Source organism: Triturus cristatus, chromosome 1_1 (genome assembly GCF_964204655.1).
Source record: "Triturus cristatus chromosome 1_1, aTriCri1.1, whole genome shotgun sequence".
NCBI classification, from domain to species: Eukaryota; Metazoa; Chordata; class Amphibia; order Caudata; family Salamandridae; genus Triturus; species Triturus cristatus.
Window position 1 is genome coordinate 472,978,033 of NC_140579.1, and position 19,404 is coordinate 472,997,436.

Below are 19,404 nucleotides of genomic sequence, written 5' to 3' on the forward strand. Positions count from 1 at the left end.
ACCGGCTGTAAATAAACTATATTAAACTATATCATAGGAGGCTTCACCTCAAGCCTATTTGCTGTGGGAGAAAACAGGAGAAAGCTTTGTAGCATCTTGAAAGAAATTGCGGCTCTTTGCTGTAGCTGAACATATGGGAAGTGGGTTCTGCCCTCTATTGGAACTGTGATTAAAGTCTCCACGAAATTCGGGGGGGCGTGGCCAACCGGGCAGCGAGATGGCCGCTCTGTGAGTGAGCTCCGCCGGCTGCACTCATTAATCCTGCAAAAATCCTGTTCCGGACACACACAGCGTCCCGATTTGCACACCAGTTGACAGCGGAAGCCCTAGTGCCTCACCGATCGAACTTTGGAGGCTGCCGGATGGGAGGAAGCCGAGCTATGTCCCTGGGCGTCCTGTCCGAGTTGACGTAGAGTCGGAAGCCTGCCGCCCTGGAGCCTGGGGCGAGCGAGGGCAGCTACTGCGGTCCGGGGATCGAAGGGCCTGAAGGTAACCCCCGTGTCGCGACGTACCAGCCAGGGTACGAGAGCGGAACACCTCTGAGCGGCACCGGTGGGACACTAATACGCTGGGGCTGCAACGCCAGTCTATATATATCCGGCTGATTAGAGCATAGTCGTGGATATCTTCCCCGGGCCTCACTTGGGAGTGCCCTGAAGGCGGGACCGCCATTTTGTGTGGGGGTTCAGCGCTCGGCTAGAGGCTGGCCGCGGGAGAGATCTCCCCGGTCTGGCCTAGGAGCTGCCCCGTATTGAAGCGAAAACACTGCGGAGAGAGCCGGTAAACTAATGTTAAAGACTCACGCAAATGGTTGCCGCCGGAGGGTACCCTCACACGATCTGCGACCCGAAGACTAGAGCGGGGAGCGCAGGCACGGCACTCCCCCTTGGTCGGAGACTGGCCCTGGGATGCGGCGCCGCTTCTGGGGAGACCGCACTGCACCCGACCCTGCCCCACCGCATATGTGCATGCGACATTCATGGAACACGCACCAAGTTGAAACCAAAGCTGCGCATGAGGGGGAAATCTGCTGATTGTGCTCCACCTGAACTGTACCTGGAGCTATCACCGGTGCAAACGCCCTGAAAGACACAGAACCCTTGCACCTACTGTATATTGGCTTAGGGTAGAGCCTTGTGGACGCCCAACATAGCGTGGATGGAGAGGCAGCACTCCTGGCTCCTTCCTGTGGACGACGCCTCAGACACATAACGTGAGTGCTGCGCTGCGCAGAGTCATTCTGCCAACCTCGGGCGGAGTGGCGGACACATTCACTAGCTGCAGGCTGAGTGAAGTTGCAGGCACCAGTGTGAGTTAAATAACTAAGGCACAACAGGGCCAGGACATAGGCCTCACGGGGTACTTGTGTGATGGTACACCAGAGGCAGCGCTGCAGTACTGTACACTAATCCTGGGTCCTGCAGGGGTGTGGACGCTGCGGGAATACCGTTGTGTGCAAAGCCAACTCTGTAGGACTGGGCACTAAGGCATCTGCGACTGTCCTGCCCCGGCCTGGTGTCCAAGAGAAGGGGTGCTCCGCCGCTGACATACAACCCACCGAGAACTCTAGTGGAGCCCGAGACCAAACCCTGCGCACTTGGTGGCCCTGTTGCGGCTAGGCAGTGTACGTGGGGAGTAGGAGGTGTACGTCTGGGGGGCCAGGTGCGGCCTTTGACACTGCCGTATAGATAAGCAGCTAACAGGCATTGGTGTATAGCTCCGCCTGAAGTGAAACCCTGAACGTGAACACGCCTGGGGCGTCGCAATGGGGGGGAAAAATGACGCAAGACAGCCCAAACTTACTTTCGAACAAAAACGCCAGGCCAAACAAAATGCGGCAGACCTGGAATCGGCGGAGTCTTCCTCACAGGGAGCTGATTCGGACATGGATTTCAAGGCACTGATGATGGAGGTTAGATCGAGCCTCAAAAGCATAGATACCAAACTTGACGCCATGTCCTCACGGCTGGAATCGGTGAAAAAACAGGTAGACACTCACAAAACCAGGCTGGACTGCCTAGAAAACAGGCACACAGAGTTTCCGCGAGTTCCAACAGGACACCAAACAACGTCTTACAAATATAGAAAAAGAGCTGGAGTTCCTCCGGGCTAAAACTGATGATCTGGAAGCACGCTCTTGAAGATCTAACATTCGCATCACGGGCATTCCGGAGACGACGAACACTGGCAGAATGGAGGTGTACGTGTCAGACCTGCTCCACAAAATTTTCGACCCAGCTCTCTCACAGGTATTTACGGTCGAAAGGGCGCACAGATCGCTTGGGAAAAAACCGCCGGTGGGATCGGCACCGCGCCCCATTCTTGCTAAGATTCTGAATTTTCAGGACAGAGACCTTATCTTACGCCTGGCTCGAGAGCAGGGTAAAATCACGCACAAAGGCAACAACATCTCCTTCTACCCTGACTTTACTCCTTTGGTGCAAGCCGCCCGGAAAGAATTTTTGCCGGCTAAAAAACTGCTACTTCAAGCTGGCGTCCAGTACTCACTGCTATATCCAGCAAAATTAAGGGTGATGCATGAGGGCACCGAACATCATTTCACAGATGCCCAATCGGCACTGAAATTTGCCAAACATATCTGTGGTTCTGGGGCGAGAAAGAGGTCACCAAGATTAGGAGAGGAAGACGGACATCTGGGTGACAATGACTGATCACATTGCGAATATGTAGAGTGTAATATATGCATAGGTTGTCTTACTCTGAGGTTTAGATAGAAGCTCCTCTACACCTAAAGTTGCTCTGGTGCGCCTGTTTTGGATTATGAGAGGGCGCGGAGATATTGCCCCTGTTTTTGGTGATTTGTTGCTGGAATAAGCCAACATTATAATGCTCCGCCAGGGTGAAAGTTGTGAACTGTGTGAGGTGGTCAGCGCTGGTGACGTGGATGGACTGTTATAGTGCAGCCACCCTGTGCAAATAGGGGTGTACGCTTGGAGCACCACGCCCCATGGGGTGTCTCCCACTGTTTTTGTTTTTAGGTTGCCAACACACTATGCGTGTATACAGAGGGGATTTGCCACAACCTGATTGGGGGGTTAGTGCGGGTGGGGGGTGAGGGGTGAGGGGGTGGAGTTGGGAAGTTTAAAGTTACTTAAGTACTGGTACGATGGAAATGCTTTCACGCAACGTGATATGGTTATGCTCTATCATTGCTCAAGTGGTGCATCCTGGGTGGTGTATACTAAGCTATGCAGCAGCACTGTAAATATTACGCAGAGTGCGGAGTGGGATGGTAGGCGCTAGGATATTGACATGAAACATTAGAGGACTCGGGGACTACAAAAAGGCTAGATTAATGCATGGGTTCCTCTCTAGGCATAATGTGGATATATGTTTTATGCAGGAAACACACATCAACTCCGCTCCATCACCCAGACTGAAACACTCAGGATGGGCACGGGTGTACTCCGCCATTTACTCTAATTACGCTAGAGGGGTGGCGATCCTCATCCGTAATGGGCTAGACTGGAAAGAGCATCACACTATCTTAGACAAGGAGGGTAGATACGTTATTACACATGGCACACTTCAAGGGAGAACACTGGTGCTGGCGGCCATTTACGGCCCTAACGTGGATGACCCAGAATTCTTCAGAGCTGTATGGGCACAGATCATGTTACTAGATTGTTCAACAGTTGTCCTGGGTGGAGACTTCAATGTTGTGGGACACCCCCGCGCCGCACGGCCACCAGCTGCTGCGTGTGCTCCTCTGCCCTGCCTAGCTGCCTCGCTGCCTGTCGCGCTGCCGCTGACCACGCCCCCTCCTCCGAGAGGCGCGGTCCGTGCCTGCCTGCCGGCTGATCGTTTTTGGTGCTAATTGTATTCCCTTGACTGTGTGACCTGTGCTTCTCCTTTCAGTGTAACCGTGCCCGTGTTTTTGTTTATTTTTCTGGTAACTGTGCCCGTGTCTCGCTGTCTCCTCCCTGTCTGCCCGCCTACCTCGCCGATCCTCGCTCACCCTCCCCGCTTCCCGCCACCGCCGCTTAGCCCCGCCCCTTTTTCCTTCTGTATCCCTCCCCGCTTCCCGCCACCGCCGCTTAGCCCCGCCCCTTTTTCCTTCTGTATCCCTCCCCGCTCCCGCCTCCCAGCTGCCCCGCCCACCCGCGCACTTGGCCTTATATGGCGACCGTGCGACGCAGGTGAGTGTGACCCACTTGTGGGACACCCCCGCGCCGCACGGCCACCAGCTGCTGCGTGTGCTCCTCTGCCCTGCCTAGCTGCCTCGCTGCCTGTCGCGCTGCCGCTGACCACGCCCCCTCCTCCGAGAGGCGCGGTCCGTGCCTGCCTGCCGGCTGATCGTTTTTGGTGCTAATTGTATTCCCTTGACTGTGTGACCTGTGCTTCTCCTTTCAGTGTAACCGTGCCCGTGTTTTTGTTTATTTTTCTGGTAACTGTGCCCGTGTCTCGCTGTCTCCTCCCTGTCTGCCCGCCTACCTCGCCGATCCTCGCTCACCCTCCCCGCTTCCCGCCACCGCCGCTTAGCCCCGCCCCTTTTTCCTTCTGTATCCCTCCCCGCTTCCCGCCACCGCCGCTTAGCCCCGCCCCTTTTTCCTTCTGTATCCCTCCCCGCTCCCGCCTCCCAGCTGCCCCGCCCACCCGCGCACTTCGCCTTATATGGCGACCGTGCGAACGCGCAGCGGTCACGCGCAGCGGGCGCGCCGATTGTGCGCCGAAGGCGCGCCAAAGGTAAGCCCGTCTGCGCCCGTCCGCGACCGGATCGCGACCAGCGCCAGGACCCCTGGCCCACGAAGACCCCGACCTACCCGCCTGACGTACTCCGCCGCCACCCTCATCGCACTCAACACCGGCCGACTCCCAGACTGCCACCAAGCCACACCACGACTCACCCACGGACCTTTCAGCTGCCACGCCTGCAAGTTCTCCTGCATCCGGACCTGCCCCGCACCAGCAGCCGCCAAGCCAAACACCAGCAGCACCCACCTCAAGTGCATCCTGCTCAACACCCGCTCCGTCCACAGACACGCCGTGGAACTCTGGAACCTCCTAGACGCCACAGCCCCTGACGTTGCCTTCCTCACGGAGACCTGGATGAACGCCTCTTCAGCTCCCGACATCGCCATCGCCATCCCGGAGGGCTACAAGATCGTCCGGAGGGACCGCAACGCCAACCAGATGGGAGGAGGCGTCGCCATCATCCACAGGAACACCATCCGTCTCACGACCAGCACCGACAACTCCCTGACCACCGCCGAACACCTGCACTTCCAGATCCACACCGACCCAAACACCACCCTCAGAGGCACCCTGATCTACCGACCCCCGGGACCACGCACACAATTCAGCGAGGACATCGCCGACTTCGTCAGCCCGCATGCCCTCCCCTCCGCCGACTACATCCTCCTGGGGGACCTTAACTTCCACCTGGAGAACAACAACGACTGCAACACCAGCACCCTGCTCGACAACCTCGCCAATCTTGGACTCAAGCAGCTGGTATCCACCCCCACCCACCTCGCCGGACACACACTCGACGCCGTCTTCTCATCCTGCAAAGACATCGTCTTCAGCCACGCCACAGAGCTCCAATGGACGGACCACAGCTGCGTCCACTTCACCTTCAAGAGAACGACGACCCACCACCACCAGCAACAGGCCGCCCGCAGAAGCTGGAACAAGATCACAGCAGACCAGCTCGCCACCTCCCTGAGCCAGCACCCCCCTGCCAGCTCAGCGAACCCCAGCCAGGCCGCCAACAACCTCACACAGTGGATCAGCAACTGCGCGGACGAACTCGCCCCGCTGAGGACCCCGCCCAGCAGACCCGGCAGCAAGAAAGCCCCGTGGTTCACCGACGAACTCAAGAGCTCCAAGAAGAACTGCCGAGCCCTCGAGAAAGTCTGGAGAAGGGATCCCACACCGGACAACAGGACCACCTTCAAGCTGGCCACCCGGAAACACCACCAGCTGATCCGCGCCGCCAAGAAAACTGCTTTCAAGGACCGGCTGGACAACAACGCACACAACTGCAAGGAACTCTTCAACATCGTGAAAGAGCTCTCCAACCCCAGCGCAGAAAACAACGACATCACCCCATCGCAAGACCTCTGCAACTCCCTCGCCTCATACTTCCACAACAAGATCGCGGACATACACAACAGCTTCAGCAACCAACCAACGCACACCAAGACCGAACAACCACCCCTCACCACCACCCTCCAAGCCTGGACTCCGATCAGCACCGAAGACACCATCCGCACGATGAACTCCATCCACTCCGGATCACCGACCGACCCCTGCCCTCATCACGTCTTCAACAAGGCTGACGCTGTCATCGCACCCCACCTGCGAGACATCATCAACACATCCTTCGACACCGCCACCTTCCCTGAGAGCTGGAAGCACGCCGAACTCAGCGCGCTACTCAAGAAACCCACAGCGGACCCCACCGAACTCAAGAACTACCGCCCCATCTCGCTCCTCCCGTTTCCAGCCAAAGTCATCGAGAAGACCGTCAACAAGCAGATGGCCGCCTTCCTCGAAACGAATGGATCCCTCGACCCCTCACAGTCCGGCTTCCGAGCCAATCACAGCACCGAGACCGCCCTCATCGCCGCCACCGATGACATTCGAGCCCTGATGGACAACGGAGAAACAGCGGCCCTCATCCTCCTAGACCTCTCCGCAGCATTCGACACTGTCTGCCACCGCACCCTAGTACAGCGCCTCAGCAACGTCGGAATCCAGGACAAGGCGCTGGAATGGATCATCTCCTTCCTCGACGGAAGAACACAGAAAGTCCGTCTACCACCGTACAAGTCAGAGGCCACCGATGTCATCTGCGGCGTCCCTCAAGGATCCTCGCTGAGCCCCACCCTCTTCAACGTCTACATGAGCCCCCTCGCGGCCATCGCACGGCAACACCACCTCAACATAATCTCCTACGCCGACGACACCCAGCTGATCCTCTCCCTGACCAACGACCCCGCCGCCGCCAGAGCCAACCTACACGAAGGGATGAAGGACGTAGCCGAGTGGATGACGACCAGCCGCCTGAAGCTGAACTCGGACAAGACGGAGGTCCTCATCCTGGGCTCCTCACCATCCGCCTGGGACGACTCCTGGTGGCCTCCCGCCCTGGGCACCGCACTCAAACCGACAGACCATGCACGCAACCTGGGCTTCATCCTGGACTCCTCCCTCTCCATGACCAGGCAAGTCAACGCCGTCTCCTCGGCGTGCTTCAACATCCTACGCATGCTACGGAAGATCTTCTGGTGGATCCCCACCGAGACCAGGAGGACCGTCACCCAGGCCCTCGTCACCAGCCGACTGGACTACGGCAACGCCCTCTACGCCGGTACCACCGCCAAGCTCCAGAAGAGACTCCAGCGGATCCAGAACGCCTCAGCCAGACTCATCCTCGACATCCCACGAACCAGCCACATCTCCGGACATCTGAGAGACCTTCACTGGCTCCCCGTCAACAAAAGAATCACCTTCCGCCTCCTCACCCACGCACACAAAGCGCTACACGACCAAGGCTCGAGCTACCTCAACAGCCGAGTCAACTTCTACGCTCCCAAACGCCACCTCCGAACAGCCAACCTCGCCCTCGCCGCCGTCCCCCGCATCCGAAGAGCGACCACAGGAGGAAGGTCCTTCTCCTACCTGGCCGCCAAGACCTGGAACTCCCTCCCGACCGACCTGCGCCTGACCCAAGACCACCTCTCCTTCAGGAAGAAGCTGAAGACATGGCTGTTCGAGCAGTAGCGGCACCCCCCCACCCCCAGCGCCTTGAGACCCTACGGGTATGTAGTGCGCTCTATAAATGTCACTGATTGATTGATTGATTGATTGATTGTGCTGAATGATGCGTTGGATCGTAGAGGTGCAGTGAGGCCTACGCATACTAGAGCCCGTCAGGCTATCTTGGATATAATGGAAGAGGGTCTACTATCTGATGTGTGGAGACTGTAGGGACATGCATTACGAGTCAACATGCGGCTTGGTCTCGCCTGGACTACTGGCTGGTGTCACCGGATGTGGCCTCCTGGGTGGTGGGGGTGGACATTCAAGCCAGATCTCTCTCGGATCATGCCCCTTGCTTGTTGGAGATAAAAGTACCAGATGCCCCTACTCGTGCGTTCTCCTGGCGTTTACCCCCTCATGCGCTTACCGACTCCGCTTTCACTGAAGAAATAAGAGCAGACATTGTGAAGTATTTTGAAGACAATGCAGGGTCGGTCACTGCCGAGGCCGTCCTGTGGGATGCATTTAAGGCGGTGGTCCACGGCCAGTGCATCTCTAGACAGGCAGGTGTCCTAAAAGCAATCCGCAATACTCTAAGCACTTTGGAGAGGGAATTAAAAGAGTTAGACACGCGCTTCTGCAGTGACCCTTCACCCGAGTTAGCGGTACAGATGAAGGCTAAACTGAGGAAATTCAATGAGGAGGCGCAACGAGAGGTAAAATTCCTAGGCAAACATGCGGAGGCACGTACATACGGGGAAGGGGACAGACCAAGCAGAACCCTAGCGAGACTCATATCTCCATGCACACAGTCAAACTATATACACTCCATTAAAAACAGTGAGGGGAAACTCATTGTAGGGCAGGAAGCAGTTCTTAACACGTTTGCAGAGTTTTACTCGACCCTATATACCTCCAGACAGACCACTACTCCGGCATCCCTAGACGAATTCCTAGACTCAATAGCCATCGTATGGTTTAACGACTTCCATCGTCGGTATATGGATGTCCCAGTTACTGCCCTGGATATAGCTCAGGTAATAAAAAGTATGCCCGCAAACAAGGCCCCGGGCCCAGATGGTCTGACGACAGCCTTCTACAAGGCCTATGTCGAAGAATTGGCCCCCAGACTCCACTCTGTCTTTGCCGAGGCCCTGGAGACCGAATCCCTGCCCGACTCGATGCGCGAAGCATTAATAATAACGCTGCTAAAGCCGGACAAGGATTGCCAAGTATTAGACTCGTACCGTCCCTTATCCCTAATTAACGTGGATGCTAAAATCTACGCTAAAATCATCGCGGACAGGCTACAGCCCTTGTTACCAATGGTGGCACTGCCTGATCAGTCTGGGTTTATCCCTGACCGGGCCACATCGCACAACCTCAGAACGATATTTTCAGTCTTACACTATTTACATCCTTCCATACAGGCGGCGGTCATTTTGTTAGATGCTACAAAAGCGTTTGATTCGCTAGAATGGCCCTACCTTTTTAGGATCCTCGGCAGGATGGGTTTCAGCCCCCTCTTCATAAACTTGATAAGTTTGCTATACGACGCTCCCAGGGCAAGAGTGTGTGTAAACGGACTTGTATCCCAGCCATTTGACATCTCCCGTGGGACTAGGCAGGGGTGCCCCCTATCCCCATTACTCTTTGCTATAGCCATGGAGCCTCTTGCGGCTAGAGTCAGACAACATCACACAGCGAGAGGTATAGGGTTCAGCTCTCGCAGCCTGCTGATTTCCCTATATGCGGACGATGTCACGCTGTATGTCACCAACCCCGCTGTGAACTTAAACCCACTGTTGAGGGAGTTCGTCCGCTTCGAGGGTCTGGCAGGGGTATCCATCAACTGGTCCAAATCTGTCGCATTCCCCTTGACAGATACCACATCGGAAGTGTTATCTGATTATTCCCTACGCTGGGAACCTGACTCAGTCAAATACTTGGGGGTTTGGATCAGTCGCAACCTGCAAGATTTGTGGACTCTGAATTTTGGCAGAGCGGTGGACTGGATGGAAGGGAAGATTGAACTCTGGAATAAGCTCCCCCTGTCTTTGGTCGCGAGAATAGCCCTAGCAAAAATGGTGTTCCTCCCAAAATTCTTATATCTATTCGTAAACATCCCAATACCCCTGACTGCACACTTTCACGCTCGAGTAAGATCACTACTGTTGACGCTGGTTTGGGCTGGTGGTCAGGCAAGGTCATCTTGGGCGCTACTTACACTCCCATTGAGGCAGGGCGGACTGGGGGCCCCTGATATGAAACTATACTCGCTATGTGCGCAAGCACAATTTCTACACTTTTGGGCTTTTCCCACCCCTTGTCAGCCACATGTTGCGGTAGAATTGGCTGTCGCTGCCCCATCGCCACTGAGCGTAGCACTGTACGGGAAGGCGCCTCGTCCATCAAAAGACGTGGACACAGTGGGAATGCTCCGGTGGACGTGGCGGGAATTACAGAGGAGGGCAAAACTCCCACTTCTTTATGCGCCAGCCATTCCCCTGCGAGGCAATCCAATGATGCCCTACCTACAAGATAGAGGGGGTGACGTCACTATTAGGGGGAGCCCCTGCATACATTTGCCGACATCTACCCCAATGGCACCTTCAGGGATCCCGGTTCTGGAGAGGCTGACCCGCCTGAGTCCTTCTCTGACCTCTTCACTTACCACAAGCTCAAAGAATCCTGTAAAGCACTGTGGCCTCAGTTTCCAGAAGTTTACAAAACTTGCTCTCGAAGGCATCTTCTAAAAAACTCGTGTCCAGGTTATACAACTGTATGCAGGAACAGTCCCCTGTCATTGTACCTTCTTCCATGCATGCATGGAATGTGGAATTGGAAGATCCCTTGTCCGAAGACCAGTGGGCCTTCTGCTGCAGACAGCTAACGGAACTATCGCCTAACTATAGGTTGCGACTGGTGCATTTCAAGTTTTTACATAGGTACTATCGTACACCAAAGTCGTTACACCGCATGGGTCTTAGGGAGGACGATACGTGCTGGAAATGCGGATCCGAAAAAGCTTCTTTTATACATGTGGCATGGAGCTGCCCGAGGCTAGAAGAATACTGGTCAAACATTTTTATTGCTATTAACCAAATCTTACTCAGAGCCGATACGCCATCTCCACACCTCGGGTTGCTGGGGTATGTTCAAGATACTATACCAAAGAATAGGAAGCTACATGCGCTATTGCTCCTTTATGCCAAGAGACAGGTGGCGGTGCGCTGGGGTCGTCGATCACTGCCAAAATTTACTGAGTGGGTGAAGGATGTGACATATGGTAACACGCAACTCGAACGCTATTGGGAAACGATGCCGACTGCTTCCCGGCCCAGAGACGTCTGGGAGCCTTTCCTGCAGTGGTCGCGAGAAAGAGCAAGCTCCCCTAATTCCACACATTCGCTGTCTGGAGAGGTCTCGGATGATATGGGTTGACACTGTCTGGCGGGAGAATGCGTTCACCTGTACTGCTGGGCTCTGTGCACTTTCAAATTTCATTGATGACTTCTGTGGGTGGTGGGATTGAGATCGAGCCTCGTTGTCTAGAGGGTGTATTGCCACGAAATGCCTATCCCGGAGTCCGTATATTACAATGTGTAGTCCTGCGCTTATTGCACCGTATCACAGTCAGATCTATATGTGTATTTTTTGCTGCTGTATACAAATACTAAATGCGAGATGCTTCCTTCGTAGGTTTTGCTCCTCCATTACTAGAGCAATAAGTTTTTATCTAATGCTTTCCTTTTGTACCATCGTTCCTTTTGTTTATGTTCTTACAAAAGTGGATTTGGGTGTAAAGGGAAATCAATATTCGTTTACTTACTGTTTTACAGTGTTTGATTTGATTAGAACATATTTTTTTTTTATGGAAGTATGAATGCAAACAACTGTAATGTCATTGACTTGCTAACCTGAATAAACAAGTTTATAAACAAAAAAACAAAAAAACAAAAAAAAGTCTCCACGAAATTCACTAGCAAACATTTGAGTGTACTAGCCTGCAAGGTAACTCGCCATGCTCTTGCCCTCCCAGCCTCAGTTATACAGAAACAAATTGCTGGTAACTTTTTCTTGTTTTTATCTTTGCAGCAATAGTGGGTTCCGGTTGCTGGTTTTGGTAATAGCACCATTGCTTATATGGGCATTTCTTTTATTTGAAAACTTTAAAAATGCATAACTCCATTCCCTTAGCTGGATGATATCATTTCTGTGCAATTTCCTTCATTTTTGGGACTATAGATGTGTTGTTTATTGACTTTAATGTTGCTTTATATGATGCTGTGCATTATTCAGATAACCTGGCATCATGTAGGAGGGTGTGGGTATGATCTATGGAAGGCCTATACTGCGATTTTTGTGCTCGCTTGTCCTGCTGGTTTTGTGTGCTTTTGCCATTTCCTTCTTCCTCTTTGCTGGCCTCTTTGTAAAACTAACCCGACTGCTAACTTTTACCACACCTGCTGTGATGCTTATGTTGAGCTTTTTCTAAATGTTACGGGCAGATTTACAGTACATTCAAAAGGACTTTGTTGCAGTAAACAACCACAAGAAGGAGTTCAAAGTGGGCTAGCCTTCAATATCCTGTCAGTCCTTATGGCAGGTCCCAGGATGAAAGTGACAATTTACCATTATTACTTAAGGTAGTTAGAAGACGTAGAAAATAGGAGTGGCTAGAGTCCCTCTGTAATGTACTGGAAATACATAATCCTTGGAGATTATTGGCAGTCATCCTATGTCATGGCATTGTTGGCTATTCTTATGACTTGTAATTTACTCATTACCTTGTTGAGTAATCTGGCAATATATTTAAACATCATTTAATCTATTGAAACTTGATGCGTTCCCAATTATTTCATTGTATTGTCTTTAATTCTTAAATACCTGTTTCTACGTTGAATTGAGTATAGGATATCGACTCCTGGTGTACTTCACAGATCATTGCACCACACAAGAAATGTTGCTGATATATCAAAGTTTTAATCTATTTTTTCAAAGCAATTCCTTCAGTGCTTGCAGAGCTTGATTTTACTTCAGTCCGTCGGTGTAAGGGATTCTGACTTTCATAACCATGCTATCTTTGCAAATATGAGTGCTATTACATCTGGACAAATACTCTTTTTCACTTTATTATTCAGTTTGTGTGTGTGGTGTTGTGGGCAGGTGAATGGGGAGTACATTATTGAGTCAATGAGTGAATGGATGCTTCCAATCATCCACTTTCTTTGCATAAATCAGTGCACTCGCTTGGTCACTCATTCTTGCACTCATGCAGCTGTTCATCTCCCTCTTTCATTCTCCCACCACAATCACCAATACTGCACAGACAAATCCATCAGTAAGCCAAGAGGGACGTTCCCACTGTCTTTGCCAATGTTTCTAAAGATACCATATGCAAGGAATGCAGTATATATATAAACTTTTAAACTGCACAGCTCTGTGAGGCCATCCTGTGGTACTGTCAATTTTGCAAGACATCATTACTAATGAGTGAAGAAGACAACAGATTTTTAAAAGGCTGTTCAGGGTTTCTCATTTTGTGGCTTCTTAAATTTTCAACCATAGTGTTGTATTTCTTACAACACTTTTTTCCAGTATAGTGACTATAAGTATAGCTGTAGTAATCTGCTTGTTAAGTAATGCACCTTCCCTTCCCTTGTTCTCTGCCTGATGCTCTAACAATATGATGTCATTTGGAATGTGAGGAATGTTTGTACTGGTGAGATAGCAGTTGGAGGAGATGGGCTGAGCAGCCAGGACGCTGCTCCTGGTGGGGCGTATATTGGAACTTACTAAGATGTAACTTGATGAATAAACTACCAACAACAAGAGCTGTCTACGAGACTTCTTTAATTTCTACATTGGCGACGATTAAGAAGCGAGAACCTGCGTGTGTCATCTAAAGAAAGCTGAAATTACTAGTGAGAATTCATTCAAAGAACCATTAACGGAATTCAAAGGTAAAAGATTATTTTTTACATAAATAAAAGCATGCGTTTAAAGTTATCTGGCACTCCGCCCCACCAGTGACCCCAATACCGGTCGCCCTAAACCCAAGCGTGCCAGATCCAGCTGTGCTTATCAAGGTCAAAATCTAGTCCCTGGTGTGAAGTAGTTAAGCATTGTTCACCTTAAGAAGTGTAATCAAGAGCAAAGGTCGGGCTTTACTGTGGTTATCTTATTTATTTATAAACTTTATTCGATATAAAAAATATCATAAAAGTATAAAACACATATATATATATTTTTTTTAAAACATTGGTATTAAAAACTCTTCATTATTTACACACTTTTGTACGATATAGTGAACAAGTTTCCACATTCCCCAGTTTGGCCAGACTATACATTTGATAAAAGGTGTAAGGTGCATAATTAAAGTAAAACAATGGACAAAATTCATTGCATTAATATCCCAGCCGTGTCGGCCAAATTGAAAGAAGGCTAGCTCAAGCCAAACTATTCAGCGATTGTTCCATCTTGATGAGCTTTTGTCTTATCCTCCATGCACTGCCAAGAAACTTTGCTGTACCACAGATTACACTAAAGATAAGTGACTCATGGGTTAGAATGCATAGAGCCACCCTGTAGGATGTACAGCCCAAATTAATACAGACTGGTTTTAGCCACCTTGACCTCATTTGGCTATATGCCCTGCAGGCAAACATAAAGTGTGCAATAGATTCCGTGGGGGAGGCACAGCCCGGGCAGCCCGCGTCATTCTCCGTCTGGTTGCTCCACCCTCCTTGAAAATCACGGAGAGGAAGTGTGCTGTATCTAAACTTTAGGTACAGCACCCTGTCTCCCGGAGACTCAATAAGGTCCAGGAAAGATTCCAGTCTGGGGACAGGTTTGACATCTAGGAATCTCTCTGTCAAAATGCCATTCTGGTTCCTATTAACAGTGGCAGAGACCCAGTCCCAGTACAATTGTTTTACCAGCTGTTTTGGCGGTGGCATCTGGCTCTCCTATGCCCAGTCCAGACCGATTTCACCCACCAATTTTTTCAAATTGGATACCCAACCAATTTTGTGTCCTGCACCCAAATGTAATAATTCACTCAGGCCAGAGGCATAGTGGCTCAGGTCAGGGGACCTCCTGAGCCGAGTCCAATACAGCAGGGGACCAGCCTTGCCACTTCATTTATTGGGTGTCTCCCAAAATCGTAACGGAGCGGGACTAGAGGGGTCGACGGAGGAAGCGAGACCAGAGCTCTGAAGAATTTATTCTCAGATCTCGCTAGTTCGGTAAGATTTTCGAAACCCCACAGTTCCGCCCCGTAAAGACACGCGGGCAGGGCCTTGCCCTCAATTACTTTAATGGCTGGAGCTACAGGCCGACTGTAAGAAAGCCTCTGGTGCCTGGCTATGGCCCCTGAAATCCGATTGTGGTTTAAAAGCATTTTTGACAAATGGGGAGACCACTTCATTTTGTTGTTCACCCTAACTCCTAAATAGTCAAATGCCTCCACAAGCTCCAGTGGGCAGTCATTCAGCCTGATGTTATTCCTGAAGTTTTTTGATGGTGCCAAAGCCATTAACTTGGTTTTGGATGTATTGATTACTAAGCCTCTGGCTTCACAAAACTTAGTAAAGTGGTCCAGAAGTTTCTGCAAGCCCATAGGGCTTTTTGAAATCAGGATGGTATCATCCGCAAAGAGTAATGCCGGTGTTTTTCCCCCACACAGGGTTGGGGCATCGACCGAGTCCTCTCTCAAATGGTCCGCCACCCCATTTATAAAAAGAAAAAACAGGGTCGGTGCCAATACACAACCCTGGCGGACCCCTCACTGGACTGCTATTTTCTCAGTCAACTGTCCCTGGCCGCCCCACCTCACTCTAGCAAAATTGCCTTCGTGGAGGCGTTTAAGAAGGTTTAGGATCAGGGGAGGAAATCCAAGGTCTAGCAAAACCTGCCATAACTTGGAACGAGGGACCAGATCGAAGGCTGTTTTTAAATCAATAAATGCCAAATACAGGCTACCCTTCTCAATGGTTACTGATTTCCAATAAATTAGACAAAGTCTAATTACCTGGTCCATCGTTCCAATGCCACATCTGAACCCTGCCTGAAAGTGGGACAGCACACCCTCCTCATCAATCCATTCTCTCATCCTCATTAAGAGGACCCTGCCAACCACTTTTTGAACGACATCGATTAAACTAATCGGTCTGTAGTTGGCAGGGTCCTCTCTATCACCCTTCTTAAAGATAGTCACCACCTCCGCCCCTTTCCAGGAATCTGGTACTGGGTGGCCGTTCGCTATAAGGTTCAGAGTTCTACAGATAAATTGAGGCCAGAGGTCTTTTTTGCGGAGCATAAAGTCTCCTGGGAGACCATCAGGTCCAGCAGCTTTACCGGGCGCGATCATAGCGATGGCTGCTTGTACCTCAATAATCCCAAACTGCTCTCCATCGATTGGGGGTACGATTAGCTCAAGATCGCTCCCTTGCTCCGTTGGTACGAGCCCTTCGCCACCCACGTACAATTCCTGGAAGTGGTCGTGCCATTCTCGCCCTGCTATATGGTTCGTTATTGGATCTACCCCCCTCCTCGTACTGGCATTAATGAGGTCCCAGAATAAAGTTGCATCTTTCAAACGTGCAGCGGATTTGAGTTCTTGCCAGTGGGTTTCTTCCCAAACTCGCTTCGCTATGTCGATAGACCTATAGTAAAGTTTCCTTGCGATGACAATATTTGTCTGGACCTTAGATTTTAGGGCTCTTGATAGGTCCTGCCTCCTTTTCCTACAATCATCAGAGTACCATGGGTTTTCGACCTTAGGGGGAAATCGCGTACGGCCCCCAGTATCTTTAACCTGGAAGAACTCCCCCACCTTATCCATGGTTAGAAGATATATTTCTTTGAACTTTGAAGACTGGACGGGTGCGGGGGGAGTATCGGGGGCAGCATTAAGCATTACAATACTGGCGTCTATAATCTTCCTAATACCGTCTAAAGACAACTCTCGTTCGGCAACCTTGAACCATTTAAGGCGCCGATTACAGTTAGAGGGCACGATTTCCCTCGAGCAAAGCCTCCTAGTGCTGACGGGCTTGATTTGTGTGAGATCCGAATCGCGCATAAATTGCATAGACAGGGGGTTATGGTCGCTCTCACACCATGAAATGACTTCCATATCGGTGAGGTCGACCCATGACCCAACGTCCAGCAAGATGTAGTCAATGCGCGATGGCACACTGGTTCTAATAAATGTCGGGGCTCCCAAGGTATCTGATTTTGTTCTACCGTTAGTTGCCCTCAGGTTATGCTCTAAGGTCAGGGCATTGATTTGAACGGCTCTTTGGGACCATTTCTTTATTGGGGGTAGGCTGAGGCGGGGGATTTCCCACTTAGAATCTAGATCCCCAGTGCCCAGGACGTCCTCATCACAAAGGGGCTCAAAGGTGCAATTGAGATCCCCAGCGACAATGATGCCCGCCGCAGAAGTGATGGCTGAAATCTCAGAGTCCAGGGACGATATGGTGGAGCTCACTTGGGCTCCCGGGGTCCCTCTAGCATAGATGTTAAACATTTCTAAACCTCCTTTAGGATCTGACCCACCTATAGATATGTGAAGAATATCATGGGAAAGGGTTACATGGTTTTTAACTAGCCGATTCAGGTGGATATTTACCCAAATAGTGAGTCCCCCTGATGGCCTTCCTCTAGATGAACTAATCGCCGGAATATGAAAGGTAGTGTATCCTGTCCTATGAAGGGGAACTAGACTCCATGTCTCCTCAAATAAGATGATGTCAAATTTACTAATGAAGTCACTCCAAAGTGGGTCTGCAAGATTCTTTTTCAAGCCCGCGATGTTCCATGACAAGAGATGGATTACCCTTGTATTATTTTGGATAGTATCACCATCTACACCCGACTCCCCATTTACGTGTGCAACTCCTCTAGTTACTCAGGTCTTGTCGGGGTTATCAACGCAGACCCCCTCCCGGTCTGCAGACAGGGAATGTCCTGGTGCGTTATACTCCACTGAATGTTGTTGTTCGGGGACAGGTAAAGGGTTGTTTAAGCGGATATTCGCTAGTCAATCGACCTGTCTAAGCCCTGAATCATCACCCTCCTGGGGTTGTGGCCATGCGGGAGAGGAACGGATCTGGATCGAAGAGTGCTCCGGTGGGGATGTCCTAAACTCTAGCAAAAGTAATTTTTCTGCTAGAGAGGGATCCTTAAATTCGATCTCTACACAGTCCAGCGGGGCATCTACCCTGCAGATCCTTCTTACTCTCATCATGTCCTCTCTGATGATGGATCTACACCCCCTTACGTGACGCAACCAGTGGATTGCTTTGTTATGGACTGAGTCCCTGCTTTCAAATCCCACCCGACGTAGCCAATTTCGGAACATACGTCATATACACCGTGGCCCTGTTGAGAGGGTGGTATAAAGGAGGACCTTGGGTGGCTCTAGACATTGGTGGTCTACTCTGGACTAGGGAGGGAGATCGTGGAATGTGTATGCTTCTTGGGTTGAGTTTTTGTTTCAAGCGCCCCATTCCAAACCTTGCCTCTCGTAGTATCTGCGTATGTTATAACATTAACATTAACGGGTGCCTTGTTACCTACCCCCCTATTCCTGAGATCTTGAGATGGTACTGGGGAAATATATGAGGAGGTGGTTTTTATTATTTTCTGTCCACCCCTCTCAACCGGGGCGGTATCCCCCCGTGTTGGGGGTGAGACAGGAATTGGAGGTGGTATTACATGTCCCAGCATTAAGCTCTCCACCCTCTCGGTTAACAATGCCACCACGTTCTCCAACTTCCTAATCCTAGCCAGTAGCTCCGTCTCAGTGGTCCCGCACCCGAAGCCACTATCTAGGCTTCCTGCTGGGATTGTATCCATATTTTCCTTTGCGGCCAATGTGCTCGTATTGTTAGCATCGGGGTCAAGGGGGGAGAACCTATTTCAACATAGAACTGGAGGGGGTTTATCTGGACCTGCTGCAACCCCGACCCCAATTCTGATAGCTGATGCGGGGACATGGTTGTAGTAGCATCCTCATGAATATCAGATATTATTAATACAGGTGCTTGTGAATGCTGGTTGCTTGTTTGCTGGTTGGCAAACATTGTAGGGATTATTTTCTTTTGGTGTTTATGAGTGGGTTTAACGACCCCACTCTCCACATTTTCTATACCCCTAGATTTGTTGCAGCCAAGCGTTTCCTCGCAGTCATTGACAATTCCCTCAATTCTGCTCAAAACACAGTGCTGCATGCGGAGTTTTTTTGGCATTTTTCCCTTTTTTGCTGCTAACAGCGCTACCACCCTCCATATCTTTCCTCTTCCCCATTATGGGACCCCAAAAAGCGTATATAAAATTATACAATACGAGAAAAAACAATATAATAAAATGACAACTTTCAAAGAGCTAAGGTTACATAAAAACAATATATTGAGACAGAAAACAAAATCTAAAAAGTGTTATAACGAGGACTCAGAGGTTGTAAATGGGGCAGCTGCCACGCAGGATGTCGAGCGATAGCCACCACAGTCCTTTGGACTACTCATTGTGCATCCAGGAATGAACTACAGTACCTGTCTTGATGGATAAAGGCGTACAGCTGTTGAAAGGTGGAGGGTCCAGCCCAGCCTCCTTCTGCCCCTGACGGCCACAGACGGCCCGCCCTTTGCCCGGGCTTAGCCC